Source organism: Panthera onca, chromosome D4 (genome assembly GCF_046562875.1).
Source record: "Panthera onca isolate mPanOnc1 chromosome D4, mPanOnc1 haplotype 2, whole genome shotgun sequence".
NCBI classification, from domain to species: Eukaryota; Metazoa; Chordata; class Mammalia; order Carnivora; family Felidae; genus Panthera; species Panthera onca.
Window position 1 is genome coordinate 85,409,039 of NC_138351.1, and position 27,279 is coordinate 85,436,317.

A 27,279-nucleotide genomic window follows, 5' to 3' on the forward strand; every position below is an offset into this window, starting at 1 on the left:
AAGACCACTGAATGGGAATCGGGATGCTGAAAGACCCACTGGAGGGTCCCGCCCTGCCCCCGGCACTTGAGCCTTGCAGGTAAGGGGTGGGGGGTGGGGGGAATCCACCTGCCGCCTGCCTCTGGGGGAGCCTGGAGAAGTTCTGAGCCTTTATCTTCTTATCTTTCCTTATCTTCATGCTGCTGCCTCCGGGCCCTGCGTGTGGAAGGGCGAGCCCGTGCCAGGTGGCAGAGGGACCTCCCCGCTCCACGTCCCCATCCCCCCTCCCGGCTCCTCAGCCCCCTTCGGTCCCAGCTCTGGCCTCAGCAGCAGATGAGCCTGTCACATTCAGCGCTTTCATTTCACACAATTGCTTCTGCCTCCTGGAAGAGCTTCTCCTCGCAAATCAAATCCACCCCAGGTGGGGAGAGTGAAAATCAATGCCTGGTGGAAAGTTCCCCACGGAAAACTAATTGGTTCTCCTGGAAGGTTCTTTAACCACAACAGGCTCTGGCGTCCGCCCGGGCTCGGTCTGTTTGCCCAGGGCTCCAGGCTGGCTGACGGAGGGCACAGAGGGACACGGTGGCATTTCCCGGGGCTGCTCACAGAGGGCCCAGCGGGCACCGACGCCTGCCGGGGCTCCGCCAGGCTGGGGCACAGAGCGGTCGGAGGGGGAGGCTTGGAGCCACGGACCTGATTTCAATCCAGCTCCAACGCTTCCTGGTCGCTGCCCCTGGGCAGGTCACTTTTCTTTTCTGAGCCTCAGTTTCCCCTTCTGGCAAACAGGGGTATCAACAGTGCTCATCCTGCAGGATCTTTGTGGGATTATAGATAATGTGGGCACAGCATCTGGTAGGTGTTAGATTCTCAATTCAATTAACAAAGCTGAGTGCACCGACGGAGCTTTACTCTATCAGAGCAGAGGGCAGAGTCCTCTGGCTGCCTCTACTAATAATGATTATTATGGCAGTGCTATTATTATTGAGTGCTTACTACGTGCCAGGGGCTTACTCTCTGCTCTATAGTTAATCCTCTCAGCAGCCTACAACACGGCTATTATTAATACGCCCATTGTACAGATGAGGAAACCGAGGCTCATAGCTGGCAATTGCCAACCCCAGAGGGGTCTGAGGGCCAGTCTGGGGCTCTTCCCACTGGCCTACACCTCCCTGGGCACAAACCTTCCCAAAGGATCCTGAACGGACTCCTGTCACGGCCGCTGGGTCCCGCCTGGCGACTCTAACCCTCCCTGAAGTGACATCTATATAAATATTGTTAATGGCCAGAACATAATGTTAAGTCAGGTTTTACTGGACTCCCTCATCCAGCCTTCGGATTTATGGCGATAGGATTTGAGGTAAATGTTTATTGGCCCAAGTGAGAGCTGGGCATTCCTCTCCCCCGACTGCCTGCTCCCCGGGGCTGCCCGAGGGCCCTCGGTCCACCTGTCGGGAGCACGCCGGGATAAATCTCACCGAATGAAATATTTATTAATTTTGCTAACCAGTGTTGATCTCATAAATTACACCGACTTTTTCATGAAACGGTTATTAACATCCGAGGCGCTGTGTTAATGGCTTATTGACCAAATATGGGATAATTAGGCCCGGGGAGCTCGGCCTAGCTGATCTTCCAGAGGCCAATTTGGCCAGGATTACGCCAATGACCTATTTTATATCACGGCCAGGGTTGTGGGGGGGATGCTGGAGCCCGGCCCTCTGAAAGCTGGGTTCTTAAGGGGGATCCTGCCAGAAAGCCACTCTGACCTCCCGCTGTCCTCCTGGCCCAGAAGCCTCCCCAAACGTGGTCGGGTCTGTTCCTCAGTCGGGAAAGGGGAACACAGCTCTGGTGCTGCCTCATGGCTCCCATCTTGACCCCAGCACTGAGAACCGGTGTTGTTAAGGGCAAACGGGGAAACAGAGGCCTGAGAGGGGTGGACAGGACAGTGCGTATCCCCCCTCTGCTCCTGCAGGAGCCGGGGAGAGGAGGATCCCGTGTGCCCTGAGAGCAGGACCGTTCCCTCCAGAGAGAAGGGCGGCAGGGAGACAGAGCGCTCCCCAGGGCGCTGTGCACTTGGGCACGTGGCTGGTCTGCTGCCCAGGCCTCTGCAGAGACGCTCAGGTCCGCACGGGTCGTCCGGATGTCTGCATTTGTCCACACACACGGGACGGGCCTCGGCGTGTGGCTCTGTGTTCGCACGTGGCCCTGGCACACGTGTGTGCACCCCCTTAGCTGCCCAGCTCCAGGCCTGGCCCCTGCAGCTGTCCCCTGAGGCATCTCGCTTCCTGGCCCGTGTGCTCATTGAGTCTCCCGGCCAATCGTGAAAACTGCTCCCTCACCTGCCACCGCCCTCCTTCCTTGTGACCCCCAGGGGGGCCACATTGAGAAGAAGGGGGAACCAGTGACACCAATAAAATTCCATTCCCAGGTCATTCCGCTATGCTTTCACCCGCTCAGGGGCAGGGTGCTCGTTCCTGTTTAGGCAGGACATTCATCGTTAAAGCTCAGGAACGTTGTGGAAATATGGGATCATGGCTCATGAGCTCCCATGAGCCTCTAAGAAAACTACCTGTGCTCCCTCAGAGTGGATCCTGCCCCCCAGGTTTGTTCTGTGTGACCCCACCCCTTGCCTTAGCTGATTGGACCACGGTGGGGCATCTAATCCCGCCTGGGCCAATCTGGTTCTGTCCTGGGAATTTGGACCAGGGCCCAGCTGCCAGGTAGTCTCTGCTGATTGGTGCATTGAGGATGTGAACATTCGGCATCTGCGAGGAGCCGCGTTCAGTTGATGAGCTTGGAGAAGCAGAGAGAAATTCGGACACAGGGAGAGAGCACTAAAATGTACTTGAAGAGAGCAGCAGAGAGAGAGCCGGGAGGCCCAGAGTCAGAGAGAAAGACAGGTGGAGAGGGGCTGCTGCCCCCATCCTGGCCTTGCTGGGCACTGCCGGGGCAAGGCGCCTTCTCTGGAAACCGGTGTCAGGGGCTTGGGTATGTGACCCCAAAGGGGCCCGTCTGAGATGGTGGAGAAGAGTCTGCCCCTGCCCTGCCCGGAGCCATGGAGATGGCTCTGGGGGTGCCCTTGGGGTCTCTTGTCTGGAAGGTGGAGGCTCCCTGTGCTGGAGAGGCCATAAGCTGCTCTGTGCTGAGAACCAATCAAAGGCTGTCCGCGGAGGGCAGGGAAGGCACCCTGCCCGGGATGAGTGTGTCGGGTGCCTGGGTGGCCACCCTCCTCTGTCCCCCAGGCTGCCTCTTCTCTGTCAGGGGTTTGTGGAATCTGACCCCGGCCCCACAGGCAGCCCACAGGAGGTGCCCATCACGATGGGCTCTATAGGGCGCCGACTGCCACGCAGGTCTGCATTTGCTCTCTGTTGGCAAAATCTTGAAACATTCTCATCTTTAACTCTGAGTGCCAGCAGAGGATCGGGGACCTGGCTTACACGGCAGGATGACAATGAGGACAGCAGCATCAACACATCCTTAACTGAGCATGGCTGTGGTGTAGGGGTGCCTGGGTCCTGAGGGGACCTGGGTGTTGCCCCATAGCAGCCGCTTCAGGCCTTGGCACCAGCAGGATCTTTCTAGAGCTTCTGTCTCCTGCTCAGAGAAGCTGTGACCTCCCTTCTGCTTGCGGGAGGCCCCGTCTCCCTTCATGATTCTCTGGGACCATGCTGGTCTTGTGCAGTGTTCTGTCCCAGTGCCTGGCCAGAAACTTGCTGGACGAATGGGTGAAGGTGTGAATGAATGAATGAATGAATGAATGAAGCTCTGGCAATCCTCCCTCTCCAGAAGGGCTTTGTCTCCCTTCTCCTTTTCCCCATGGCCTTCCCCCACTCCCAGGACCTGCGAGATGCCGGGGTCTGAACCCAGACGCCCTACGAAGGAGGTGCTGACGGACCAGGTGGCTTGGTCCTGTCCAGCATGAGGGCTCCAGTGTCCCCAGGAAGGAAAGTTGCCCCCAGCTCACCAGCGTCGCTGTGTGCAGTGGAGAGCTGTCCCCGCTGGCTGGGGACAGGGCCCGTGTGTGAGTGCGGCACAGACATGGCTATGAGGAGAGCTCTCGCTCTTTAAAAAGGCCCAGCCATGTGTGCCTGGGCTCAGTCAGTTAAGCGTCTGACTTCGACTCAGGTCGTGATCTCACAGTTCATGGGTTCGAGCTCCGCATCGGGCTCTGTGCTGACAGCTTAGAGCCTAGAGCCTGCTTCAGATTCTGGGTCTCCCTCTCTCTCTGCCCCTCCCCTGCTAGTGTTCTCTCTCTCTCTCTCTCTCCAAAATAAATAAACATTAAAAAAAATTTTTTTAAATGTCCCAGCCTGGATGATAAATATGGCCACCCAGGCTCCGAGGGACAAGAGTCCATCTAGCTTCCTAGAGAATTTTATGTTCTCTGATGCTTTTCTGTGTTTTCCAAATTTCCTAAAAGGAGCAAGCATGGCTGTTAAGAAAAAGAACAGTGTGGGGGCGCCTGGGTGGCTCAGCTGGTTAAGTGTCTGACTTTGGCTCAGGTCATGATCTTGTGGTTTGTGAGTCTGAGCCCCACATGGGGCTCTGTGCTGACAGTTCAGAGCCTGGAACTCGCTTCCAATTCTGTGTCTCCCTCTGTCTGCCCCTCCCCTGCTCATGCTCTCTCTCTCTCTCTCTCTCTCAAAGAATAAATAAGCATTAAAATAATTAAAACAGAAAGAGAACAGTGTGATGGAAACAAACATCTCCCTCCTCCCAGATCTGCTATATATAGATAGATAGATAGATGATAGATAGTGTGAACCCTGGTACCCCAAGTATTCCCAAATCTGAACCTGTTGGGGAGGCTGCATCCCAAGGGCCCTCCAGGCTCTCAGACTCTTCTTTATTCCTGGTCAGCCCTCCGGGGGTCTGAGCTCATCTTCCACATTGGCGACCCAGAGCCACCTTGGGCTTTTAGCTGCAAATACACCCTAGTGTGTGCATGCACACGCACACACACACACACACATGCACACATGCGTGTGCACAATACATGCACACATATACACCCTTCCCTGGATCCCCCCCATCTCCAGTTCCTTGTTCCATGTCCCAGACTCTGGCCCTGGAGTCCCCCCGCCTCTCTTCAGGTGACATTCAACGAGCCTGGAGAGGAGGCAGTGCCCTGCCCCTGCCTTTGCCAGAGATGGGAAAGAGAATTTTAATGAGGGTTTATTTTTAATAAAGGTTAATAAAGTTTAATTAAATTAAATTAATAAAGTCCAATATTTGCCAAGCCTCATGTCAGGCCCGGGTGTGCTGGGAGGCCCGGGGATTAAGCTCTGTGTTTGTGTTCCCTCCCTGGGGGTGGGGGAGGAAGGCAGGGAAGGAGGGGCCCCGGAGCCAGCTAGAGGGACAGGCTGGCTGTTGGGGCCTCCTGACAGGACATAATACCCCATTGATCCCCATGGTGGGATCTCTGCCTCCCCCGCTGGCCTGGGGGGTGCTGGGGTGAGATGGATGGCCCAGGCCTTGAGGCCAGAGCCCCCTTTCACCTCCCAGATGGTGGCTCAGCTCCTTATTCCAACATTCAAGGCCTTCCAAATCTTCTGTGGGATGAGCCCTGCTGAGATATTCATAAAGCATTTTATTTAGCTCGACCCCCTTCCACAACAGCAGTCTAGAGAGACTGAGGAATGCTGTGCCCATTTTACAGAGAGGGAAATTGAGTCTTGAGAGGTGAAGGGCCTCCGTTACCTCCAACAAGCACCCGGTGATTGAACAGAGATGAGCTGATTCTTCGTCTCTGTGCCATGGTTACCCAGGCTGAGACCCCAGCCTGGACAGTCCTGTCCTGCCCTCCGGACCCTCCCTCTTCCCGAGGCTGTGTGTGTACCTCAAGGTTTCCCAGGTCCCCCAGATACCTCTGGCTTTGCACCTGTTATCTCATTCAATCCTCAACTCCCCTGGAGGAGGGTCTATTATTTCTATTATTGTCATTCTCATTTTGGAGTTGTGGAAACTGGAGCTCAGAGACAGGTGCAGGGAGGGGTTGAGAAGGATGTGAAATTCTCCAGCCAGTGTGACTTATTGCCCATGGTGGGTGCACCCTGTGCTGGGGACTGGGGCCACTCACGGAGTGGCAGTCTTGCCTTTGAGCAGGGGATAGAGGTGGACCCTGGGGGTGCCCAGGCAGGAAGCTGAGTGGTGGTGAGAATCAAGGTCAATACTTGGTCAAGAATAAGAGAACAAGGAGGGCAGGGGCACCTGGGTGGCTCGGTAGGTTAAGCGTCCAAATCCGGATTTCTGCTCAGGTTAGGATCTCACGGTTTGTGGGTTTGAGCCCCGAGTTGGCTCTGTGCTGAATCCTGCTTGGGATTCTCTTCCTCTCTCTCTGTCCCTCCCCCACTCACATAAGCTCTCATGAACTCTGTCTCTCTCAAAATAAATAAATTTTTTTTTTTAAGTCAATATTGGGGCACCTGGGTGGTTCAGTTGGTTAAACGTCCGACTTTGACTCAGGGCATGTTCTTGTGGTGTGTGAGTTCGAGCCCCGCGTCGGGCTCTGTGCTGACAGCTCAGAGCCTGGAGCCTGCTTTGGATTCTGTGTCTCTCCCTCTCTCTCTCTCTGTCTCTGCCCCTCCCCCACTTGTGCTCTGTCTCTCTCTCTCTCTCTCTCTCTCAAAAATAAATAAACATTAAAAAAAAAAAAAAAGAGGACAAGGAAGGCAGCTGCATCCTTGGGTCTGAGTAGAGGTGGTGCCAGTGTCTTGGAACACATGTCTCATGGCTCAGTCCAGGGAGAGACCTTTCTCATCCTAGGGGCTGGGGATGGAGGGGCAGCCCTGAGGGCCTGTAGCCTGGGGAAGGGGACGGCAGTGTTCTTCAGCCCTGCCTGGACATGCCATGTGACGTGCACCGTGCCGGGGGGGGACACGCGGGCTCTCTCCCCGGACCTAAGAAAAGCCCTTGGAGGGAGGGACTGCGATTATCCCCATCCTGTAGATGAGAACGCTGAGGAACGGTGTGATGTACTGACTTGGGCAGGAACCCAGAATTACCCCCGTCTTTCAAACCTCTGTCTCCAGCTCAGGCACCGGGAGGGCAACCGCCAGCGTTTTCGGACCGGCTCCCGCTCCAGGGGGCGAGGGGACGGAGGGCCCAGATCCCCGGGCCAGCTGGCACGCGCCCCAGCGGGAGACCCTCCGCTCGGTGCCTCTGGCGCCAGCTCCAGCGGGCAGCCCTGCCTGACAGACCGCGTGAAAGATGGTGAAGTGTTATTAACAAAGGCATTGATTTTCCTATCTCTGCTTTATGCATTTTATTAGCCAAACACTTTACCGTGTAACCACTCAGCGCCACGCTGGCTGGCGATGAATCTGAAACGCCGGGGCACGTAAAACGGAATTGACCACATTGCTTATGCGCCAACAACAAAAATAACAGGCAAAAGTGTAATAAAATGAATAGCACCCGGCAATGGCCATAAAAAAATATTACCCAGGGGACTGGGGAATTTCCTGGGCCGTGAAGTAGCTACGCGAGGGGGTCGCAGTGCTGGAATGATGGCAATTTCCCTCTCCCCGGATTTGGCCTGGGCCCAGGCTCCTCTGTGCCGGGTGCTGGCTTTGGCCACATCAGACCGAGTTGGCCACCCCTTGCTCAGTCCTTTCTCGTCTGGGATGCGGGAGACACGAACTGGGCAGTTAGCAGCAGACCCGGAGCCAGAGAGACTGGATTAAAGTCCATGCGCTCGGCTGTGTGACCTTCCAAAATCTCTGACCCTCTCTGTGCCCGTCTCCTTGTGAGGACGGGTGAGAGAAGGCCCTTCCCGAGCTTCAAGTCCTATTTGCTTGTAAACAGTCACTGAGGTTATTATGCTCCTAATTAGAGAAGAAAGGCCTTCCTGGGTGACTTTCTGAGTGTGCAGCCCCCTGGTTTGGAGGCAGGGGGATGGCTGAGATGACCTCTTCTCCTGTAGAACTGATGGCCCGGGCCTGGTCAGCAGGGCCCTCTGTCCTCAGGGCCCCACTCGGGCTCCCCTAAATCCTTTCTAATGACCGTGCTTAATGAACAGCAATGCCTCAGGGGCAGTCGAAAAAGATGAACCCTGAGTCTATATATGGATTCCCCCGTCTGCCTGGCTCTAAATTGTGTGACAGCTCCTGGTGGGGCGGGGGGGGGGGGGCTGCGTTTGTGAAGAGAGGGTGGCCGGAGTGGGGCTCTCGTGGGGACCTCCCAGGAGCGAAGACGCAGGGTTCACTGTGATGGTTGCCGGGCCTGACACAGAGCAGGGCAGGGGGGCCACCAGCTGGCTCAGCACCCCCAGAGCCCCAGAGCAGCCTCCTCGCTGGGGACGAGGCACTCTTGCTGCCTTGGCTGGGGGTGGGGTTTGGGGGGCTGAGGGCCTGGCCTGGTGCATAGTAGGTGTTGAGTGGAGGGACCAGCTGGCCTGCCCAGCTCTGCGGGGCACTTTCCACCCCTCGTTTCTTTGACACAATCAGTCTGTGAATTACAGAGGCCCCTTTCATGGGTGAGGTTCAGAGAGGGGCTCAGGTTCGGGTCAGGCCTTCCTCTCTGGCAGTGGCTCTCAGACTTCACAGGGTATCAGCGGGCGTGGCTAAAAGGAATGTTCTGGGCTCCACCTCCCAGCAGCTGTCCATTCCAGGAGTCTAGGAGTTTTCGTTTTGATAAGCTCTCCAGGAGATCGTGATGCAGGGGATTCACACAAGAGCTTACGGAACCGCCATTAGTGGCTCCCAGGTCGGTAGTCCTGTGCCCGCCCTTCTCAGAAGGTATAAGGAGCGGTGGGAGGCACCCCTTCTCCCGCCACTGCCGTGGCCCTGGGACTGATGCCTTTGCAGGGCCTCTCTCCTTGCACAGATGGCTGTCGGATGCCTCTGCCCTCTTCCGGGGCCCGATGATACCCCGAGGAGCCAGGGTCCACAAGCCCCAAGTTGGGGGAGGAGAGGGCTTAGGAGCGCCAGGCTGGGACTGGAAGAGGCCTGAGTTCACGGCCTCCATGTCTCCGTTAGTTTCTTGGCCTCTCAGCCTCAGTTGCCTCGTCTGCAAAATGGGGAGAATGATACCTCTTTCAAAGGGCTGTTCCAGCTGAGGTCACCGTGAGCACCCAGGGCTCTTGTCAAGCCTATCGCTTCTCTCCTGAAGGTGAGGCCCAGGTTTCTGAGATAATTCTGGAAGGACCCTGGAGGGTATCTGCACCGGGCTTGAACTCAGATCTTGCTGATACCAGACTCCATGTTCTCAAGTCCAAGTGCCTCTATCTTGGGACCCAGCAGTGGACAAGGCTGGCCTGGGCTCTAACCTCTTGGAGTTTCCAGTCTGGTGGGGGAGGCAGACTTTGCCACCAGACGGGCAATCTAAGAACAGTGGTTAGCTGTGATGGGGAGGCTGGGAGGCTGTAGGAGCCTAGGAGAGGCCCCTGGCTACATCTTGAGGAGGTAGGGATGGTCAGGGAAGGCTTCCTGGAGGAAGAGGCATTGTAGACCTGAAGGGTGAGATGGCTTAGGCAGGCAAGAAAATTTGGGGAGAAGATTAAGGCTGAGGGTGCAGGGGTGTGAAGGCCCGGAGGTGAGGGTTTGGGGAACTCTTCATTGCCTGAGGTGTAGTGTGTGAGTGGGGGCTGCTGCAGACAAGGCAGGAGGGGACAGTGGGGGCCACTCTGGCTGGAGCCACCTTCTGAGGCTTGGCCTTTCTCTGAACCCCATGACCCACCCAGGGGAGACTCTAATATCTTTGCTTGCATCTTTTTTCTTTATTTTGTGATTAATTTTTTTTCTTTTTTGTATTAAAAAAATTTTTAAGTTTACTTATTTATTTATTTGGAGACAGAGAGAGAGAGAGAGAGAGAGAGAGCGAACGCACACACAACTGGGTAAGGGGCAGAGAGAAGGAGAGACAGAATCCCAAGCAGGCTCCACGCCATCAACGCAGAGCCCGATATGGGGCTCGAACTCACAAACTGTGAGATCATGACCTGAGCCGAGATCAAGAGTCAGATGCTCAACGGACTGCGCCACCCAGGCGCCCATGATTAATTTTTTTTCTTAAAGGTGATTTCAACTTCCTGAAAGTGCCTCTCCCCCTCGCCTCCCTGAGCCTAGAGCGATTGCACAGACCCACTTTGTCAACTGGAGGAAGAAAACAGCTTGGTTATTACACAGTAACTACAGTGGAATTACCTGATTGTTTATATTTTTCTTGCTACGTAATTGTGTTTGGCCTTAGCATGTAAATTGGGCCATAATTACTGTATAATTTATAGTTTTTATATCTTATAACAAGTTAGTGTCTAAATCACACACCCCCATGTAAATACTTTAAAATTATTCAGTAATTACTTATTTACATTATAATTAAAAATAAGTAATTAGCATACATTTACAAAGGATTTACATACTTATTTCTGAATATCAGTTCTTGGCAGTGCTAGTGAAATCTTCTGCTGATAATAAAACGGAGGCACAGGAAGGAAAGCTTCCCCACGTTGGGAAAGGGGAGATGGCTTTGGGGTCCCCTGGCTTCTTGCAGCCTGGCTCTGAGGTGAGAAGAATTTGGGGATCGGGACCTTAAAAGTCCCTCTGGACAAATGAGGACTTTGGGGAGGAGAATTAGGTCTTCTTTTCCCTGAGAATGAAAGTAGTCTTCATGTGCAGCATGAAATCGAGGTGGACAAATGAAAGAACTTTCTGGTGATGCTGTGAGGAAGATGCCAGAAATGGGGCTAACAATTGGAAGACCTCCCCGCTTCCTGTCCGTCTTTTTTTAAAAAAATATTTATTTATTTATTTATTTATTTATTTATTTATTTATTGGGAGGGCACAAGTGGGGAAGGGCAGAGAGAGGGGGACAGAGGATCTGAGGCGGGTTCTGTGCTGACAGGCTGACAGCAGTGAGCCCGATGAGGGGCTAGAACTCATGAACTGCGAGATCATGACCCGAGCCAAAGTCGGATGCTCAACCGACTGAGCACCCACATGCCCCTCCCTGTCCGTCTTGACCTTGACACTCTTCTAAAATAGTGAGGCAATGATGGGTGCTGAGAGCAGTTGCCATTGGCAATGAGCTTGCCAAACATTGTCTCAACCTCCACGGGAAGACCATTTGTTAACTCCCATTTAGTAGGTGAGGAAATTGAGGCTTGAAGCAATGAATGAACTCACCCAGACCTCTAGAGCCATGGAACCCAAAGTGGTGGGGACAGAAGGCCAAGGGGAGGGCTGGGAGTGACAGTGAGTTGGCCACCTCCTCCCTTTGGTTCCCAGATGCAGGTATTCTGTCCGTAGGGGACACCACCAAATAATGGCTGTTGGGTTAAGGTGTACACAGCATCCTGAAGGATGACCCTCTATCCTCACAGGTAGCTTGCCCAACCAAGATGGCAGCTCACCAGGCCTGCCTATTTGTTCCTAGGGGCACGAGCTTCGTTCTCATTCCTCAAAACACCTTGTTGACTGCTCGCTCTAACCTACTGCTCTGTTAACCCTCCCAGCTTCTGGAAGGTGTGTTGTTTGGCAGGACCAGTGGGTCCCATGGTCAAGGGTCCACGACGCACCTCCTTCGCCATAACGCAAGCCCCTGGGTCTACGGCTATGTTATCGAGAATCCCATGACAACAGATCAAGATGGTCTGTGAGGCTTCAGATGGTGGTATAGGCTGTGGCCTCGTGGGCAGAAATGTGAAAGTCACTCCTGAGATCCGGGTCTGCCCCGTCAGGATGATTTGTTGACCTTATCTGGATAGTCTGATGCCATCAGCTGGCCACATCAAAGGTTGGTGCTGTGTTGGGCGCTCTGTGTCCATTTTTGTTGCTGGCAGGCCTGACATTCAGTAGCAGCAGTAGTGAGGTGAGCCTTGGGAGAGGGAGCCCATGCTTTGGGGTCCATGCAGAGCCCCCATCCCTGCCACTTATGACTCCATTCATAAGTCCATCGCACAAGTTTTGGGGGTGCTGAAGCTGGAGACTGCCTGACATCTCCTGGCCGGGTCTTCCTGTCCATGTCATGGTCCAGTGTCTCTCCTAGAGCGAGTGTCCTCGGGTGGCCTTTCACAGGCAATGTAGAGATTCCCACACTTGGGCCCTTTCCCATAGGTCTGTCCACGTGTCTCTTCCCCAGACCAGTGAATTAAATAGGAATTTGCTGGTGACCATGGCCTTTCATCTTGTAAGCCTTTGAAGTGGCCCTGATCTTTGCCTTTTCCGCTGAGATGGAATTATTTTTGATTTTTTATCTTGGTTGTGGGAGGGGGTGTAGAGCCACAGGAGCCTTCACTTGGTCTTTCCTACGTTACCAACTCTTACTGTGCAAATCAAGGGCCAAGGTGAGGCTTCTGCCAGCTGCTCAATGTGGCCTTTCCAGTGCTACACTGGAGGACTCATAAAGTGACCGTTGAGTGGCCTGTGAGTGCAGGGGCCCGCTGTGAGATGGCCTGGGCCAGGATCCTGTTTGTGACCCATCGCCAGTATGTCCCTACTTTAACAGGGAGACTGTGCTGGCTCTTTGGGGTCGTAGGTACAAATGTCACCATGGTTTCTATATTCACCAGCCCTGAGCATTCCCCTTGCCCCAGGTACTTTAGAGTTACCTGAGGAAATGGCTGTAGGTTCTTTGGGTGTGGGGGCAGTGGAGAATCAATACTCTAAACACCTGCTGTGGTTTCACAGGATCTTTCCTCCTGGGGACCAGTCTCTCCTTCATGTTCTGGGTCTGGGAACTGCTCAAAGGATTATGAGTTCACATTCTTTCCTGATTTTTTTTTTAATTTAATTTTTTAAATGTTTATTTTATTTTAATTTTTTTTTAATGTTTATTATTTGAGAGAGAGAGAGACAGACAGAGACAGAGAGCAAGCAGGGGAGGGGCAGAGAGAGAGGGAGATACAGAATTGGAAGCAGGCTCCAGGCTCTGAGTTGCCAGCACAGAGCCCTACACGGGGCTCGAACCCACAGACTGTGAGATCATGACCTGAGCTGAAGTCGGCCGCTTGACCGACTGAGCCACCCAGGCACCCCAAAGTTTATTTTATTTTTGAGAGAGATATTGAGAGAGAGAGAGCAAGTGGGGGAGAGGCAGAGAGAAAGGGAGACACAGGATCCAAAGTAGGTTCCAGGCTCTGAGCTGTCAGCACAGAGCCTGATGCAGGGCTTGAACCCATGAACTGTGAGATCATGACCTGAGCCGAAGTCGGCGCTCAACCAACTGAGCCACCCAGGTGCCCCTCTTTCTTGATCTTTTTTTATTATTTAGAGTAAGGAACACCTTGTTGGCTATTCCTCTATCCACTCTAGGGACACTAGGACCTGCTGGCTGCCATTGTGACCTTGCTGTCCACTAGGGGAACTATGTCCGCTTTGCTTCTGACAGTCAAGCACTGCCACCTGGCCTCCTATTCAAAAATCCCCACGAAGGGGCCCAGTTCTGTAATATCACCTCCAACCAACCGCCCTGGGTTTGACCTTTGACCCCTTCTTCAAGTTGGCCATGGAAGTTGTGGCATCTTTGTTTAATGACAGCCATTACTTTGTCTAAGCTCCCAAGAACCATCCCAACAGGTCTTGGGGCCCTTGCAAGAATTGCAAACCCTGAGTCATGGGAGAGTCTGTCATGTAGACAAACTTCCCCTTGTGTGGCCTTATATTCTACCTGCTTCAATTCAGCACCACAATGTGTTGTGTTCCTGGCTCCTGCCTGTGTGGATGAGCCAAGACCTGAAGCTTCTTTGGTGTCTAGTCCCTCACCTCCCTTAGTAGGTCCGCACTTTCCCAGTTGAGTCTCAATTCAATCTGATGTTGGCTTTCGGTCTGGCGGTCAAAAGGACAGGTGGGAGCAGATCATGAGCAGAGTCAACATGTCTCCTAGGACATCGGGCTCATTTGAGGCTTCTGCAGAGTTTTCAAGCCAAAGTGGGGGGGGGGTGCACACTATCCCCCAACAAAGGATGTGGCCCTCTTCTGCAGACCTACAGAGTTGGAGAGAATCAGGGGTTCAAGATTGTCAAAGGCGTCTACTTAGATACGCCCATTCCAAGTTGCTGGGTCCTGCTCCTTCCCTATGAGGATCTGCCTTTGGCATAGGACAATTGGATCTTGAGGTTCAACTGCTCTTGGTGAGGTCCTGAGTGTTGTCTCCAGCTCCACCTGCCCACCAGCTATAGGATACAAGCGTTTCCTTAAACACTCCCAGGAAGATGTTCTAGCTTTCCATTCAGTTTGAATTGGTGGCCAATTGCTTTGACTTTGTCTCTCTCTTTACAGCATTTGGGCATTCGGCAATAGCCATCCAGTTCTACCATTCTTAAAATTACTATTTCCACCCAAAGTCACAAACACCAGAGTTGTTGCACAAGCCAGGGCATCCACTTTCCCTTGTATCCTGTCCTAGCTCAGCAGTGGAGAGAGTGAAAACGACAGCGTGCCAGGGACTGCCAACAGTGATGGCGTCCTCGTCGCCCGGCAGCTGGCAAGTGATGAGGCTGTGAGTATGCTTCTTGGCTGGTGAGTGTGCGGGCTGAGAGGTGTCTGCACGGTTTTGGTCGGGTAGCAACCCTCTGGGGGCTTCTTGAAGGCACTACCTAGAAGTTATGTCTCCTGCCCCTCAGTCCAGAGGTGGAAACTGCCAATCATGTACTTCACTCTGGGAAAGACCTGAGAGGGAATCCTTTCAACTGTAGGACAGGGTTGGGGAGACAGTGTGAACTTCTGGAAAAGAACCCCAACTCTGGGGCTCCTGGAGTTCAAGTCCTGACTCTGCCACTTACCCAAGACATGTGACCTTGGGTGAGTCACTTCATCTCTCAGAGTTTCCTCATGATAAAAAGGGGCATGAAGAATACAATGCCTGCCTCTCTCTCTTGTAGGAGAATTAGATTAATTCATGGTCTTAAAGTGCTCGGAAAGTCGTCTGCTACATCTTCAATGCCCAGTATATTAGGCATTTCCAACCTGGGCCCAAGATCTTCACCCTGCCCCACCAACAGGCAAGACCCAAGACCTTATGGGTGAGAAGGGACCAAGATCCCAGCCTCTGTTTCCGGGGAGTCTCAGATGGGGAGACATTTCGGGATAGACCAGAGAGATGTGACTGAGGCTCAGAGGCAGAGCAGGGCAACCACGCCCCTAAAATACAGTTGCTTGGAGGAAAGGGAGGGCCAACCTAGCCTCTGATTCCAGCTCAACACAAGGGCCTCACCAAGGTCATGGGGAAGTACTGTTTCAGGAGCAGTTTGCGGCTGTGACAGAGGCTCCTCTGGTCTCAGCCAACACGACATGGTGTTATGTGTTGAGGGAAAATGGCTGAGCCTGGGAGTGAGAAGGAAAAGGCCCTAACCTGGGTGCCTATGTGACCTAAGCAGAGCCCTGAAGAGCCCCAAGGGCAAGGAGTCAGGGCAAGCATGGTTCCTAAGCTGTGCAGGTCCCATCTCCAACAGCGGCACCGTGTGGCCGAGAGGGGGAATAGCAGTTGGTGCTGTCTGGCATTTTCTGCAGATTCATCTCTACGGAAGTGTTCTTAGATAAGCGTGTGTGTGTGTGTGTGTGTGTGTGTGTGTGTGTGTGTGTGTAGCAGAAAATCTTCAAGAGGAAGAGGCTGAGTGTTGTACTAATAGGGCATGTGGAAACTCAAATTATTAAAAAAAAATTTAATGCTTATTTATTATTGAGAGAGAGAGAGAGAGAGAGCGAGCACAAGCAGGGGAGGGACAGAGAGAAAGGGAGACACAAAATCTGAAGCAGGCTCCTAGCTCTGAGCTGTCAGCACAGAGCCTGATGCAGGGCTCAAACCATGAACTGTGAGATCATGACCTGAGCCAAAGTCGGATACTTAACCGACTGAGCCACCCAGGCACCCCTGGAAACTCAAATTATTAATGGGAAGAATGAAAGAGATTTAACATACTTTGCAGCCTGAATTAGCAAACAATATCATACAGATTCCCTGTGTGTGTGTCCATGAGAGTTGGGGGTACATGGTAGGTAGGTGTGATTGTGCACGTGTCTGTTCCGAGTAGGGATGTGTTTCTAAATCCAGGGTGAAGCGCAGAATGAGGGAACTGAATAGGGCTTTGAGGACCACCTAACTGAACTTCTGCTATTGTTTGTGGGCTGAACTTCAGAAAAGATGAGCAATTTTTTCACGGTTGAATATCGAGTTATTATCAGAGCTGCGCTGAAATCTAGGGACATCCCGACTCCCGGTTTGGGGGCATTTTGTTTTATCGCTATTGCAAAAACTTGTTAGAAGAAGGGTTGCAGAGGGGGGCGTCTGGGTGGCTCAGTCGGTTAAGCGTCTGACTTGAGCTCAGGTCATGATCTCGCGGTCCGTGAGTTCGAGCCCCACGTCGGGCTCTGTGCTGACAGCTCGGAGCCTGGAGCCTACTTCCGATTCTGTGTCTCCCTCTCTCTGCCCCTCCCCCACTCGTGCCCCTCTCTCTCGCTCTCTTTTTCTCAAAACTAAATAAACATTAAAAAAAATTTTTTTTGTAAAGAAGTGTTGCAAAGATATTGCAGAGAGTTCCCTGTACCGTCCACCCAGCCTCCTCTGTTAGGAACACCTTCCATGACCACAGTACTTTATAAAATAAGAGACTAGTATTGTTCTGGGGGCATCAACTAAACTACAGACTTGGGACTTCTGTATTTGTTCCAGGGTGCCCTTTCCCTGTGCGGGGATCCAACCCGAGACACCGCATTGCATTTAGTCATTAGGTCTCCTTAGTTTCCTCAAACCTGTGAAAAACCTCGGTCTTTTCTTACCTTTTATGGTCGACGTTTTTGAAGATTTTCACCGTTTATGTTACGCCGCCTCCAATTCCAGTCGTAGAAACAACGGGAACACAACCTCACTTCCACGAAGGAGTTGAGGTTTACAGATAAAAACACACCTCCGCGTATTATGTCCGTTTCAAAAAAATGTTTATGTATTTATTGAGAGAGAGAGAGAGAGAGAGAGAGAGAGAGAGAGAGAGAGAGGGCACGAGTGGGGGAGGGGCAAAGAGAGAGGGAGAGAGAGAGAGTCCCAAGCATATGGAGGGGGCTCAATCTCAAGAACTGTGCGATCATGACCTGAGCCGAAATTCCGAGGCAGACGCTTAACTGACTGAGCCACCCAGGTGCCCCTGCATATTATGTGGTGACGTATGTACTTGGACACGAAAGAATGTTCACTGTGTATATTTGTTATAATTTTTACATTTTGGAAAAAACCTGCCCCAGAATCTTGCCTCACCGGTGGCTGCAGACTCTGAAACAAATTCAAGAGAACGGACAGAGGCAGGGGTTTCCGGAGTGAGCTGGGGTCGGTGCCATGGTGTCACCCACCATCACCTGCCTGCGACTCTTCTCAAGATGGGGGCACGGGTCGGGCGGCTGGGTGGCTCAGTTTGGTTAAGCGTCTGACTTCGGCTCAGGTCATGATCTCGCGGTCCGTGAGTTCGAGCCCCACGTCGGGCTCTCTGCTGACAGCTCAGAGCCTGGAGCCTGCTTCGGATTCTGTGTCTCCCTCTCTTTGCCCCTCCTCTCCTCATGCTCTGTTTCTCTCTCAAGAAGAAACATTAAAAAAAAAATTTTTAAGATGGGCGCCTAGGGACCCCTAGGATGGCAGCGGAGGCTCCGGTGCTGGGGGATGAACACAGGAGGGAGCCTGCCTCCTGACCTCTGGTCAAGTTTTTCATGCCTGCAGTTAGAGCTCTGGGGTGCCCCATGACCCCTTCACCCTGCAAGGGAGAGGGAAGCCCACGGAGTGAATGTGGGTATGCATGTACATGGGCATCGTCACGCCTGTCGGCCAGTATAAATAAGCATGTGTTTCTTCACACACGTCCACACATGTGAATTAGTGGCTTTTGCCCTCACTGGCTGGGTGACTTTGGGCCAATTACTTGACCTTTTTGTGCCTGTGTGCCTCCAATTTACAACTGCAGGGTGGCAGGGTATCCAGGGCTCACCAATATCTGTGTGATCCTCTATTTCCCAGGCTCCCTTGCGGTTAGGGGCCACGTGACTAGTTCTGACCAATGACAGGGAGCGGAGTGGCGCTTGTCACTTCGTGGGTCTGAGGCAATGAAGACCTCAGGTGTTCATCATTTTCCTTTCCGGTGTTGGTGACCGACAGGGCCGCCTGTCCCACAGGGGCCAGCCATGAGACAGAGGAGGGCCAGCGATCCGTACTGGGCTTTATGTGAGTGAGACAAATACATTTACTGGGACTCAGCACTGAGATTAGGGGCTGGTTTGTTATCCTGTCCAATCCTGACCAATAACAATCATACTTGTCCCGTGGTAGGTGTGAGATGATAGGGAGGCCTTTCCGAGTTCACGCGTTCGTGGGGATATTGTTGGGGCTTTGTAAAGGTTCCCATGAGCTGGGGTGTCGTGATATCTAGTGTGAGCTCACAAAGTGCCCCGGAAATAATTATTGTCCTTATCATTCCTTAATGAGACAGGATTTCTGGTGAGTTTCATTTCCAGACCTCATTTGGAAGGGTGACTGTACCTTCCATAGAAGGGTGACTTTAGCTACTTGAGCAAACAATGTTTACGGGACCAATTATGTGCTCCTGGTGGCCGAGGGCCGCTGGAGGGCTGGGCAAATGGAGATGGATGGGGGCCATGCGGAGGGGGGAGGGCCCTGCAGGACCAGACAGATAACAGCCGCTCCCACCTCGCTCCCCACCGCAGGCAGCGCCCAGGAAGGAAGGGGTCCATCTCCCAGGGTGCGGTCCCTGCAGGCTGGGGCTGTAGCTACGTGAACGTTCTGTCGGGGATCCTGGGATGGGCCTGTCTTGGATGATAAAGGCATGTCAGTGCGTGTACAGAGACCCTTCTCTGAGCCAAGTCCTAAGCCCACACCTTGATGAACTGCAACTTAGTGGTCACAGTGTCCCCGAGGACAGACTTCTTCATTCTCCAACTTAAGGACAAGGATGAGACCCTGAGACAGGAAGGAGCTTGCCTGAGGTGGTGGGGCCAGAACTGACTGCAGAATGTCCGGCTTCCACCCAGCAGGTACTGTCCTGCAGCTGCCCAGATAGTCTGGGCACTCACTACCCGCCAAGTCTGCCAGACTGTCCCCTCGAGAGGGTGATGAGGACAGTAACAGGCATGGCCAAGTTGGAGAAGCGAATTCTCAAAAAGCACGGAGGGTGCAAGACCATTTTTATAAGAAACAAAACCAAAAGCACCTATGTCTTTCCTTAGATCCATATGTAGGTGAAGGAACAGAGAAGAATCTGGAAGGAGACGCACCAGACTGGTAAGCGTTACATCCAAGGGTGACAGGGTGGAGGGTGGAGGTGATCTTGGGGGACTTTATCTCTGATGCTTACTTTTTTTTTTTTTTTTTACAGTGAAAATGTGTTCACATACCGCTTGTGTAATCAAGAATTCATTTAAAAGATTTAAAAGGGGTAAAAGTGAATAGACGACCCTTGTGGGGGTCACAGTTTAGGACTGCCTTTCTGCCATGTTCACTCAGGCTCATCCTCTGTGCTCTGTCAGATGATCTGTGTGTTAATGCTGTGTGTTTTCTTGACTCGGGCTTTTGCCGATGACCGTCCCTCTGTCGGGAACATCCCCACCTGCCCTCCCCCTCCATTTTCACCTGACTCCTTTTTGGCCTTAAGGTCTCGAGCCAGGCATTAGCAGCTCTAGGATCCTTTCCCTGATTGGGGTCCCTTCCTCCAGGCTCCTGAGTTCCCCCCACTGTAGCTTTCATCAGCCTGTATGACCACCTCTTGTTTTCTTGTCTGTCTTCATTGCTGGCTTATAAAGCGTGTGAGGTAGGAGCTGGGCCGGCTTTGTGTGTTACTTGATCTCCAGCACCTGACGCTTGGCAGGAACTTGGCGAGTGTTTATTGAACGAGTGAATGGTTGAGTCATGAACATGTCAAAGGCGGTTCAAACAGCACAGATGTGCGTTTGAATGATCACCTCCTTCTTTCTAGCCATCATATCTCTATGGATAGTTTGAGTTTGCACTCGCTTACCGGTGACAGCATGTGGCTTGGCTCCCCAAAGGCTGGTTTCTATTTAGTTAAAACCCACATCTTCTCCACAGCTTACTCCTTGGGGGATCCAGGTACCTGTCTTTCCTCCTGGTTCAAGTGTCTCTTATTATGCTCAGCCCATCGCTGGCTTTCTCTCCTGGCTTCTCAACCCCAGAAAATCTCATCTGTCTGTCCCCACGGGCTCTTCAGGGAGGCATGCTTGAAGCAATATGGTGCATGTGTTGCTTGGGGGTGGGGAGTGAATGGTAAGGAGGAGAGAGTGGAGGGAGCTCTCCGGAGCATGGGCCTCCTCAAATGGGACGTCGAGGTGTATTTGTGGTCTGGAGAGTGACCGTGACCACCAGGAAGAGGCCCCTCTAGTTCCACGTCTGGCTGCCACGGTCCCAGAGGAAGGGCACGGCCAGAGGCTGCGGCCAGATGTGCTGCACGGGGATATCTCACGTGGCCCCATCTCTGACGGGTATCACAAACCCAGGGATGCCACAAATCCACTCCGGCCCTTCCCCCACTCAGCCCGCACCCTGCCTCCCGGACCCCCCTACTCCGGCCTTCCCGGGAGCCAGGGAGCCGGGGACAGGAAATCACACACCGAGGCCCTATCTGATACCCATAAGTTTGCGCAAGCTTATGTAAATCACACAAAAACTGACAAGTTTTCCTATTAAAAGATAATTGTAATCAGGGTGCCGGCCGTGCGGCGTGGGGATGATTGGAGATGGACGGACAGCACGGAAAGATGGATTGTTTTAATTTGCACCAATTAAATTGAAGTTCATGGGATCATCTTCTTCAATCTTCATGAATACTTTATTTTCTGGCTGCTACGGAGCTATTAAAAAGAATGATTGAGGCACGCGGCAGGCCGGGTATATTTTATGAAATATCACCTTTAAAGAATTTGAGTACGCCATTTTCATAATGAGTTTTCTAGTACCTAATCCTCTTTTCTATTACTACATTTAAGAAGTGGATTGATCTGGGAAGTGCCAAGGGTGCAGGTAATGATACATTTTGCCAGGCGCAGGCGGCGATAATGGATCACGTTTTGGCCAAGAGGATAATGGATGGGTACTGGGAAAAGGTGTGTGCAAGAATTTGGTGGTGCTGGTCCAGCTTTCGCAGGGGGCCTGTGCGGAGTCAAGCTTCCACTCTTACTTGGCGACTGCCCTGGCTCCTGGCCTCCGGGTTAAGAAAGGCCTGGAGCTCCGCGGAGGAGTGGAGCAAGGTGGGGGGGTGGGGGGCGGGGAGCTGGGACGGGGCGGGCTCCGGGGTCTGGGGCAGGCCGGAGGGGTCTGCGGTCTCAGCTGCAGGGAGAGGCTACGGTTGCCTGTGCCATCCCGAGCCGGGGTCTGACGCTCTGGTGTGCGGCCAAGGGTTTGGGTCTGGGGGAGGGGTGGAGGAAGGGGGGCTCCCGAGCCCACGAGGCAATTAATGGGGTCCAGACAGCAGGACAGGGTCTGCAACAGCCCTAGCTACGGGCCTGACCGCAGCAACCCTAGTCTTGACCTTGACCTCCTTTCTCTAGGCCTCATCTCTCAGCACAGTGGTCTTTGGGTCTAGAAAGGAAAGGCAGACGAGGAAGTGGGTGGCCGGTTACGCTCCAAGAAGGCTGGGCGAGTGTGGGCCAAGGGGTCCCTGCAAGGATGGGGTTCTGGGGCCTTTAGTCTGTGGTCATGATGATGGGCAGAGGCAAGGACTTAGATGTGACATAAGAAGCTGGGTCAGAGGAGCCAAACCCGAGTCGTGGGCTTTGTTTCCTGGTCTCAGCAGATACCTGAGGGCGTTGGCCTGGCCCTGATTGGCCTGGCCACCAGACGCCCAGCACCAGTGGCTTCCTGAGCTCCCTGCCATTGGCCCTGGGAAGGGTGGGCACCCGGCAGGGCCAGCCCAGGGGTGTAAGCAGACAGCGCCCCACCCCAGGCTGGGTCTCTGCTCCGCCACTTGGCTGGGCTCTCCTCCCCAAGCTACAGCGGCAGCAGCCGTCATAATTAACCCTGCTAATTAATCAGGGCAGGACGGATTAATTGAGATCGCAGGAGACCAGGAGAGCAGGTGCGGCTCCGGGGCTGACGGGATAACGAGGGCTCTGGATGCCCAGGGGGCCTGGCCCTGCCCGGGGGAGCCCCGGGCTCGCTCAGCGGCGAGCCGTGCCAGGCAGGGGCCTGAGGGACCCCGCCCTGCTGGCTGCCCTGGGCTGACTCAGGCAGGCTTTGACGGGCCGAGGCTGTGAGGCCGGCCGGGCGGACACACAAGTTCTGCCCTCAGCCCACGAGCAAGGAGGCCCCGGGCTTCCGGGGGAGCGGGAGCAGAGCAGGGCCCAGGTGGGACCCTTCCCCCACAGGGGAGCAGGCCTCCTGCTGCCCCTGAGGCCCCTGGAAGGGGGCCCACATTTAAGCTGAGACCCCCCAAAGAGTGATACCTCTTAAACTCTGGGAGGGATTACTCAGCGGGGTTTCCAGCGGGGGAGTGACACGGTCATTGAAGGTACCCAAGTGGAGGCTGTGACCAGGGTCCAGGCAGGTGCAAATGGTGGCTTAGACTGGGTGGTGGCAGTGAAGGCAGGGAGGGCTCTCTGGTTGGAAGCTACAGAACTTGCTGATAGACGCAGCAGACTAAGGACTGAGGGACAGAAGGTCAAGGGTAATTACTCCATTACCAGGAGGTTCTGCTCCTCGGTTGGAGAGCCTGAAGCAGGTCAAGAGGGCAAGAAATGTTCAGCGTGTTCCAAGTGACAACTTCCCTCCACGGAGATCCCACCACTCTTGTCACTTTGTTCATGCTGTTCCCTCTGCTGGAATGCCCTTCCCTACTTGAAGCCAGGTGAGCTCCTACTTACCTTAAATACCCAGAGTGACCCTCACCTCTCTCTCTCTCTCTCTCTCTTTCGGTTGTTGTAGCTTCTTCTTTGGAGCCTCTAGAGTACTTTTTGTGACCCTTGAACAAACATACAGTTGTCCTTAAAGGTCCTTTTGGAATATGTTTGGGAGCTGAAATTACCAGCTCCATCATATGCTTAATCCTCATGTAGGCATCACAAGTCACTTACTCCTTTTGCAGAAATGCTTATTTATTTTTGAGAGAGAGAGGGGGGCAGGGACAGAGGATCCGAAGTGGGCCCCATGCTGACGGCAGAGAGCCCGATGTGGGGCTTGAACCCACGAACCGCATGATCGTGACCTGAGCTGAAGTTGGGTGCTTAACTGGCCGGTGCTTAACCACCTAGCCGCCCCACCATTTGTTCCGTTAAAGCAAGGTTTTCAACCTCAGCACGGTTGACATTTGGAGCTGGAGCGTTCTTTATCGTGGACTACTGTACTGTGCCTTGTAGAATATTCAGCAGCATCCCCGGCCTCTGCTCATTAGATGCCATTAGCTTCCACCTTGGTGAGAACCCAAAATATCTCTGGACATTGCCAAATGTCCCCTGGGTCAGGGAGCGGGGGGAAGGCAAAATCATTCCAACTTGAAAACTACCGTGTTAGAAATAAGAGGAAACAAAGGAAAAGCAAACGAAACGGGAGAATCTCAAATCCTGACCCACGCACCAACAGGCCTGAGGCTACTCTGTGGTGTGAGGTTTGAGGGTATTCCCACCCAGTGCTTCTCCAACACAGAGGATCTGGACTTGTGTACGAATATGTTCCTAAAAGCACGCACCTGCCGAGAGACGCATACGAGAATGCCCAGGTTGTCGCCCCACGCTGGACCGAATGCTGTCTGCAGTAGAAAGAATGAGGAATACGTAGATGGTCACTCGGGGACACTGTGTGGCAACGAACTGTGTCCCCAGCAATGGGGATGCATCTCACAAGCAAGAGAAGTGGCCGGATGCCAGGGAGTGCACCCTATATGACCCCAATTATGGAAAGTTACATGGCGGGCACTAGAGTCAGGCTTTGGCATTCGCCACCCCTTGACGGGCTGGTGATGTGCTTCTCGATGGGCGTCAGTCTCAGTCCGGGTTTCATGGCTGTGTTGACCCTGTTAAAACTCTCTGGGCCAAACACTTAAGCTTTATGTATTTTTCGGCAAATGTGTTATGCTTCAGTAAAAAGTATACTGAGGCGCACCTGGGAGGCTCAGTCGGTTAAGCGTCCGACTTTGGCTCAGGTCATGATCTCATGGTCCGTGAGTTCGAGCCCCACATCGGGCTCTGTGCTGACAGCTCAGAGCCTGGAGCCTGCTTCCAATTCTGTGTCTTTCTTTCTCTGCCCCTCCCCTGCTCACGCGCTGTCTCTGTCTCTGTCAGATAGATAAACATTTTTAACAATTTTAAAAAAAGGGATACTTAAAAAATAATGACACCACCTTAAAAAAAAATGAAAGTCTTGTGTGTGAAAGTTGAGCACGGTAAGAAAGCGGGTCTGGCTTGCTCAACACTAGAAAATTACAAGGGCAAAATATAAAACAGGATCATGAACTTGCAAGGGTTTGGATGTCTGTTTTGCACTTTGCCCTGGTCAAATGCAGGGAGGACTTTGAGGAATAACGTCAGAACAAGCCAGTGCCCTGTGGGGCAACGATGGCAAGTGCTCCCAGCCAGCTGATGCACAAAGTTGGACTTACTGGTTGGGTAAAATGCAGGTACGTGTGTGTGTGTGTGTGTGTGTGTGTGTGTGTGTGTGTGTTATAGTATACAAGTATACAAGGAGATGTTTTGAAAATAGAAACTTAGAAAAAGTGAATGATTTGCACTATCCACGTCATGGGTCTTATTTACTCGGGTTGGATCATTTCCATTAGCCCCAAACGTGTTGTGACATCTCCGGTCTGGTCTTGTAAACACAACGCTCCCTGGGGCCCTGTTCTCCTCCAGCTAACACGGCTTCCGGGCGCCCTTGAAGCAGAGTGCCCGGGGAGACTTGTCTTCACTCCCCGCTGCCTCCACCCCTTGCACACAGGCCGGCCAGCCCTCCCCTGGAGCCGGGGCCCCCATGGACAGGCCCCACGGTCACTGGCATTTGACAGGCTCAGCCACTCCTTCCTCCGCCTTCCTTGGCTTCCAGGACGCCCTCCCTTCCCTCCCCTTTGTCTCACTCGCTGCACTTCCCCGGGATTCTTGGTGGCTCCTTCTGTGCTGGTGAACCCCAAGGCCGCATCCAAGGGCACCCTTCTCCTCTCTGGCTCCCGGTGACCATCGTGCGGACTCGGAGCTAAATCCCCCGGGATCGTTCCCTCGACTCCTGCTTCTGACACCACTGCCTATGTGACAGCTCCAGTGGCTTTTCTGGTGTCTCTCACTACACCCCCTCCTCCTGCCACCTTCTCATCCCAGGCAGTGGCATCTCCACCCTTCCCGGGGCTCATTGCAGCCTCCTCCAGTCCTCCAGGAGCCTGTGGACCAGCTGCCCCGCAGGAAGTCCTGTGGAGTTACCTTCATGGTATATCTAGAATTCACGCTCATCTCCCGGCCTCTACCGCCACCCCGTCCTGTGCTTGGACCAGTGCAACACCCTCATAGCCAGGCCCTGCCTCCACCCTCGCCTCCCTATAGTCTGGTGTCCACTTGGCCACCGCGGCTCTTTCTTAAATTTCATCAGGTCATGGAACTTCTCAGTTCAAACTTCGCAATCTCAACACAATCCAAATCCCTGCCACGTCCTACTAGTCTCCCACGATCGAGCCTGCCTGTCCCTCCACCCCGTCCCCTCCATCAGGCAGGCCGAGAGCTGCCTCAGGAACTTTGCACCAGCTGAGCCCTGGCTTCTCCCTCAGAATCATCTCCTTAGGGTCTTCCCTGAGCGCTAGTCCCAAAGCTCCTCATCAACTCCTTTCTTCACTATTATCATTTGCTTTGTCTTCAAAGCCCTAGGTACATTATGACATCATATTTTGTATTTGTTTTGGGTTTATTTTTTTAAACCTTTTTTAAAATGTTTATTTATTTTTGAGAGAGAGACAGAGAGCATGAGCAGGGGAGGGGCAGAGAGAGAAGGAGGCACGGAATCCAAAGCAGGCTCCAGGCTCTGAGTCATCAGCAGAGAGCCCAACGCATGACCTGAGCAGAAGGTGGATGCTTAACCGACTGAGCCCCCCAGGCGCCCATGCTTTTGGTCTGTTATGTATCTTGCTCACTAGGATATGAGCCCTCAGAGCATAGGGCCTTGCCAGTCTGGTTCTAGAATAGGGCTGGGTATAGTAGGTCCAGCCCCGTTCCGGAAGCAGACTGAGCTGGGGTTGAGTCCTGTTCTGCCACCCACAAGCTATGCTCTTAGAGGCCATGTGACTTAGCTTTCCTCAACCTCAGTTTCCTCATCTGCAAAATGGCACTAATGGTGGAACCTGCGAGTGGGGATGTGGCGGGATGGACTCAAGACAGAGAGACCCTGCAGTCGGGGAGAGGCTCACCAGCACTATGACCCAGTGTGTAGATAGTGAGCCATGGGTCTGGAAACTGCTGGGCCTGAGGGAGGGAAGGAGGCCCAACAACCCTGATTGAGTGCCCATTGTGTGTCAGAGGCTAGATGTTATCTTCGTGATAATATCTCAGCTAAGGAAACAGCTCAGAGAGGCTAAGGAATTTGCCTTAGGTCGCACAGCTGGAGAAGGAGGGTCTATTCCAAAGGCCTACTTGGGTGCCTACCCTGGCTTTTCCCAACAGTTTCCCCCAATTTCCCCGCTGGCCCTGGTCCCAATGGTGTCCTGGCCTGGAGCCTGGCACATAGTAGGAGCTCAATACGTGAATGGAAAGCTATCTGCAGACTTAGATCAGGGGCGCTCTATCCTGGGGTGTGCGTTGTAAGCACACAGGTCTCCTCCCCCTCGCCCCTCCCCCAGGCTCTGAGGGTCACGCCAGGCCTGCGCTCGGTCCTATGCCAGCAGTGACAAACTGGATACTCCATTCTACACCAGCGTTCACTTTAATTGCCCGAAAATTGACGATAGATGCAAGGAAAATAATGAGGCCTAATTATGTTAATTAAACGGCTAATTCATTAATTAACGCACTCACATCCTTGGCTTGGAGAGCCCCTCTGCTGTGGCCGGGAGGTTGGTTCAGTTCCAGCAGGAGGAGAGGCCCTGCCTGGGGCCTAGAGTCAGTTGTCCTCTTGGGTGGGGGCCACAGACACCGTGCTGCTATAAGCCAGCTGAGCCACTCGTCCTCGGACACCCCCTGCCCCAGGACCCTGTTCTCCCCTCCTGTTTGCAGTGCAAAGCGCTGGGAGGGGGTGATGAGCAGATCCGTGCGGGCTGGGCCGGGTCCCCAGGAGCTTCCTGGTGACTGCTGGGGTAACCTCCCAGCCTGGAGGAGACTGGATGGGCAGAGGCCCCACAGAGAGAGAGAGAGAGAGAGAGAGAGAGAGAGAAAGAGAAAGAGAGAGAACAGGCAGGT